We start from the raw sequence: 6,340 nt of genomic DNA, 5'->3' as shown, positions 1-6,340 counted from the left end.
TTCGGATATCTCAATTAGCCACAAGTTGCAGAAATACGACACACAATGACAAAATTACAATATAATTACACATATTGGATTGAAAAATGCAGTCATGCACTTACATACAAAGTTTGCCAATTTTCATGATAGTTGAAAAAGAAATGAGACATTCTAAAGTTGCTATATTTTCATTATCACTAGAACAGCAAAGGATCCAATACCACCAGAACAGCAGAAAAGGGTCATTTTAATCAAAGTATTTAGGTGGTCTACGATACAAATTTGATTAAAAATTAAAATTATAAACATCAACAACAGAACACTCCAGATACTCAACATTTCATCACAAGAAACTGCTACTTGACATGACATGTTTGGAAGTATCCTTCCTCCTTCCCAGTCCAATGACACTACCTAAATGATAACATGGATGTAAACTATGACAAGTGGGTATATGCTCATACAGGATGATACTGGAACCACAACTTTACAATGACATTGCAGCAAGTACAAATTAAACTTTACAGGGGTCAAATTTACCCCACCCACTGTTCTAGGGGTATAAGATGAAATTTCACAAAAATGAATTATACTTCTTTTGTAAATTCAATTTACCATTTCAAAAAGGACAAATAATTACGAAAAGTCACAAAATTTTTAGGGGGAAATAAGAAAAATAGGATAGTTATTAAAAAAAACAGTAAGGCTAAGGGTAATTTTGAACCCTCCCAATGTTCTAGTGTGAAAATGTTCTCACACCTAACATGTTGCAAACCTGTTCTCAATCTAATCCTGATAACGCTATTGTATAGCTTTGAAAATATTGAAATCAATTACATAAAAAAACATATTGTGGAATTTTTTATATCTGGTTTGTGAATAACATATTTTATCTAAATTCAAGAAAATGTTTATCGAAAACTTCTTTATTGTGTTAGTTACTGTATAGAGAAATGCAAGTGCAGATATGTTGCAATCAAAATATTGGTTCCTTCTGATTCATTTATGTTATGTATTTTCTTTTTTCGGAATGTAAATCAAAACTTGTCCATGATACTTTAGTTCATCTCTGTTTTAATTTTCATATAGGTGTGTTTTATCTGTCAGTTATATGTGATGATAAACAGGTATTACTAAAATTTTAATTAAACAAGGTGATTTTGAAAAATACAATAAAACTCTATTCAATGCACTGAATATATTGCAGAATTATGAAATATGTGTACATAAATAGAAGCATATTTTATAATAATTCTCCAGTAGATTTTCTTGTTCTTTCCCCCTATTAACATTGAAAGCAGGATTTCTGGTGCAATATATATTTTTTGTTTGTATTTCTGGTTTCTTTAAGTATTTATATGAGAGTCATGAAACTTTCCAATGCAATCTGTATGTTCTGCTACTTACAGAAGACTATTTTATGATATTTAATAATAAATGACAGTGGCGTCTCATCCCTTGGGGCTTCCGGGGCTTAGCCCCTAAAGAAAAATGGACTTATTCACGTAATTATCAATCACCATAACGCATAACTATCATACAGTCTTTTAAAAGGCAATTTTTACCCACGTAAATTCATCATCTGTTGCAATGGATACGACAGCGCTCCTACCGGCATTGATGTCAATTATCGTTTTTTGGGTCACGTCGCAAAGAAAGGCGTGGCCTACACCCACCTACACTACAGTGAAAGTCACATGCTAGCAGAGAGAGGAGGGGAGAGTGCAATGGATTTGAGTGCTGATTCGGGGCTAATTCCGTTGCGTGATGTTCTGTAGTGTTTTGGTGGCTTTCATTCACTATGTTTGAGTGAGTTTGGCAGGGTTGATGTTCGAACACAAATTGATGAAGGACATAGGCTGTCAATTACAAGACCCAATGAATTTGTCTGAAAAAATAGGCATATATTAAATAGAATTATCGATTGCTTAAAATTCTGTGGTCGACATGAACTTGCTCTACGAGGACATAATGAAAGATAACAATCTTTAAACAGAGGCATCTTCCCACATTTATTATCCCTTCATAGAAGAGGGAAAACTAAAGAGGGAACTTCGTGTTCTTTATTGTAGTGAAGAGTTCAAAAACATAAACTCTATCAGTAGATTGCATTCATTTTTTATTTAAAATTATTTAGAGGGTATCTTTTCAGAAACAGTAAAAATGACAAACATAGCTTTAATAACTCCAGTAGCAACAGCTGAAATTGAACAATGTTTCAGCACATTGAAGGGTATTAAAACCTGCTTAAGAAATGCAATGGGACAAGACAGACCAAATGCCTGGGCACTTGCTTACAATAGAGATAGAATACATTTCAAACATAGAGGGCTTCAACGAAAAAGTAATAACAAAATTTGCTGACCAGAAGAACACGAGTCAACGTTCGTGGAAAGGTATGTTTCAAAACAATACCTGTTTCTTTTGTAATCATTTGAATTGTCATTATATTTTTAATTCTTTAAAAAAATAAGTCCAGTTTTGTAGTTTAGAAGAAGATAAACACCCGTTTTTTTGTAATTCATGTAATTTGTCATTACATTTTAAATTCTTTCAAAAAAGTAAGTCCAGTTTTGTAGTCTAGAAGGAAAAAATACCTATTTTTGTAATTCATGTGAATTGTCCTTATATTTTAAATTATTTAAAAAATAAACCCCGACCAAATTTGAGGCCACGAGACGCCACTGATAAATGATCCAATGTAAGTATAACATTAAGCAGAAAATGTTGATTAACTTCTCATGGAAATTATATAGGGTGGTGCGAAGCTGACTGTCACATTTCAAATGGTCAGTGTAATATATGGAAACCACAAAATAAGCAAAACAATCTATTAATACGTCGAAGTATGCTATTTGTTACTTACAGATTACAAGCTTATTTTGTTGATAACCATATCAGACACATATCAGACAGATGACCATTGTTTACGTCAATGCTGTTTGCAAGCATGTCTGCACCTCATCAATAGCTACAACTTCATGAACACTGACTTGTTTTAGTTTTTAATAGCCATGATACGTTTATAAAATTTCTTCACCCAGGCCAATATGTCATTCCGAGACAGTACGTGACCATGTCGATCAACATTGAACTGCCGTCTAAAGATACTCTGCACTCCTGTCACAGACCTGATTTCATAATGACTACAAACACAGGTACCACGTAGTTGCAATGTTCCATTGTAACTGACTATATGAAATGGCATCATCTCCTCTACCATTACTGCCAACCATGACAAGCTATTGCGCCAGTGCAGAATTCCAAATTGAAATGTGCCAGTCAGCTTCACACCACCCTGAACTACTAGAATTGTAGTTTGTACTTTTTCTCAAAAATAATTTTAAATGTAGCTCCAGTACATTCAATACATATGCTACACCAACCTTTAAGTAATCAAGTGCTGTCTGCATTCTACTTCTGATGATATTATGGGTTCCCCTCTGAGATGTACATTGTCTGCATTATTAGCACTTTCTTCATAACTTGTAAACAGTAAAACTCTAATGATTTCATTTATCTCATAAATATTCTTCTGGGAGTTGTATCTCCATAGTATCCTCACCACCTATAACAATGAAACTTGGTATGTAAGTTGCTCCTTTGATCAAACAATGATATTTTACTAACATAAAGTCTAGCCAGTATTGTTGCTAAGGTTGTGCAATATGTGACACCATACAGTGCTTAGCAATTCCAAAATATTTTTATAATATTATTTTATTTTTTATTCACATATATTTATTGTGAAAAAGCGTTCATATTAGAATAGAATAAAGAAAATAAAAAAAACTACAATAGTGATACAGCTCTATTTGTAATCACAATATGTACTACAGATAATTTAAACACAAAAATGCTGTAATAATAATAATTCCACCATAAAACAGTTGAATTTCTTTTTTGTAACCCTAAACTTCAACCAATTTTTTGCCATAAACTCTTTTTCAATAGAGCACAGGCACCATTCTGATTCTGCGTTTAATCTGAAACAATGTTCTGCACTTCAGGACCCAACGTTTTGTACTTATCCAGAAAGTTATATTGTTTTATTTCGCTACCCTCTTACATCCATGATTGAAAAAAGCTCTGTTAAGTTTAAGTGACATTCTGGCACAGCAGGGCCCAAGTTTTCTACTTAAACAAAAAAATAAGGTTCTATTTCCTTACCTACTGCTTTTATGCATTATTTAAGATAAACATTGTTAAGAAGAAATGACATTCTGGCCCTGCAGGGCCAAAATTTTTGTAGTTAACCAGCCTAACTTTTTATTTCTCTTCCCACTGCTTATGGCATTATTTTTTAAAAAATGCATTGTTAATCAAACAATGTCCAGGCACTGCATGACCCCAATATTAGTAGCTAACTAGAGTTATAACTTTTTATTTCATTACCTACTGCTTTTATGGCATTATTTCAAAGGCATTGTTAATCTAAAATGACGTTCAGGCATTGCAGGGCTCAAGTTTTCTACTTAATCAGAACATTATGATGTTTATTTCGTGTCCTTCTGCTTATATGCATTATTTTAAAAGCATTTTCAATCTTAAATGATGTTCTAGCACTGCAGGGCCCTATGTTTTGTACTAAACCAGAAAATGGTAACATTTAATCTTGATACTTTCTGCTTATATGCATTATTACAGAATTAATATCGCATACATTAATTGCGTTAATGGCAAGTGACTTCAATTCCATCCTAGATAGGCAAGATCAACAACCTGGTTATACTTTTCCATGGGCACTCTTTGAATTAACAAAATGATTACAGTTACAAGATGTATGGAGTTGTAGACATAGAGACCAACTAGGATTTACACATTGACGCATTGACCGATTTTATATAGCAAAGGGTTATAAAGAAAATTTACATAGTGTAAGTGTGTTTCCCGTCTGCTTCAGTGATCATAGTGTCTTAATTCTAAAAATAAAATTGGAACAACACAAATCATGTATGTGAAGAGGATACTGGATGCTAAATTGTTCAGTATTGGCGGATAAAAATTATGAATAGCTAATAAAATACACTTGGCTAGAGCTACTTAGGCATAGATCACCCATTAAGACCCTAACAGAATTGTGGGAATTCATTGTAAAACCAAAATTTCGTTATATTAGTAAAATGTATAGTATAGAAAAAAGTAGAAATCTTAATAACATGTATAATTCTTATTATGCTGTGTTACATGATTTACAAAGTCTAGCATTACAAGGTAATGTAAATATGCCTTACATTATCAAAATTACTCTCTATATACCAAAAAAAGAGAATCATCGTAAAAATTAAAAGCAAAAAGTTACCTTTGGATAATGATGAAGAGGCAAATTTATATCATATTTTGGAAGTGCATAGACAAGTTAAAAGTCACCTAATGACAGAGATAACAGATGACACAGGAGAGATTACAACTAATCCCAGATTATTTCATAGTATATTTTTACAATATTATTTAAGATTAATGGGTCAAGCTCATAATCCCTTAGAATCCGATTGGGACAAGTAACAGAAAGACTAACTGAAGAAGACCGAAAGGAAAATAGTAAACCCTTTATGAACACCGAAGTAAGAAATGCAGTTTTCAAAGCGGCCAGAAATACATCAACGGCAGAGGATGGCCTGCCCTCAGACTTTCATCAAACCTTTTGGAATCTCTTTGGGGATGTTTTCACGCAATGGGTCAATAATGTATTACAGAGTGGGAAATTAGGGTCCTCAAGTTGAACAGGAATAGTGGTTTTTGTTCCAAAAGAACCGAAACCCAAAGACGTTACTGACTTCTGCCCGATTACAATTCTAAGTAGCAATATTAAGATTATTAGCAGATGCATAAACATTCGCCTAATTCCTTACATGCATAAACTAATAGGGGACACACAATATGACAGAGACAGAGACACCATTGAACATAATAGTCGGTTAGTGACTGAAAAAGTGATATGTACTTTACATGCAAATCAACTCAGGTTTCTTTGTTTGAAATCATGAGTGAGATACGTAAACATCTACGCTTTATAGAAGCTTTGGTACCTATCCAAGACATTGACCTTGTCAGCGAAGCAAATAACTAGGGTGAAGAAACAGGTTGGTAATTTCTCTGGCATGACTCAGTGTTCCACGTGGCTATAAGTGAGCTATATCTCCCGGAAAAGAGGAAGATATATTTATTTATTTATTCAAAGCGGTCTTTCAGCAATATATTCTCCAATTGACGCCACCACGCAACAAATAATAATCACACTGTTAAAAGATGTACCACTAACAGCACCAATGTATATAAAAATTATCCCCAGAGAACTAATGTTTCATACTGATATTGCTATTCATACATTTTATAGAACCGTGCAACATACTTATGG

The sequence above is a fragment of the Lepisma saccharinum genome, unplaced genomic scaffold, assembly GCF_977018435.1.
Source record: "Lepisma saccharinum unplaced genomic scaffold, izLepSacc3.1 HAP1_SCAFFOLD_357, whole genome shotgun sequence".
NCBI lineage: Eukaryota > Metazoa > Arthropoda > Insecta > Zygentoma > Lepismatidae > Lepisma > Lepisma saccharinum.
Note: the sequence above shows the minus strand (reverse complement) of the source record.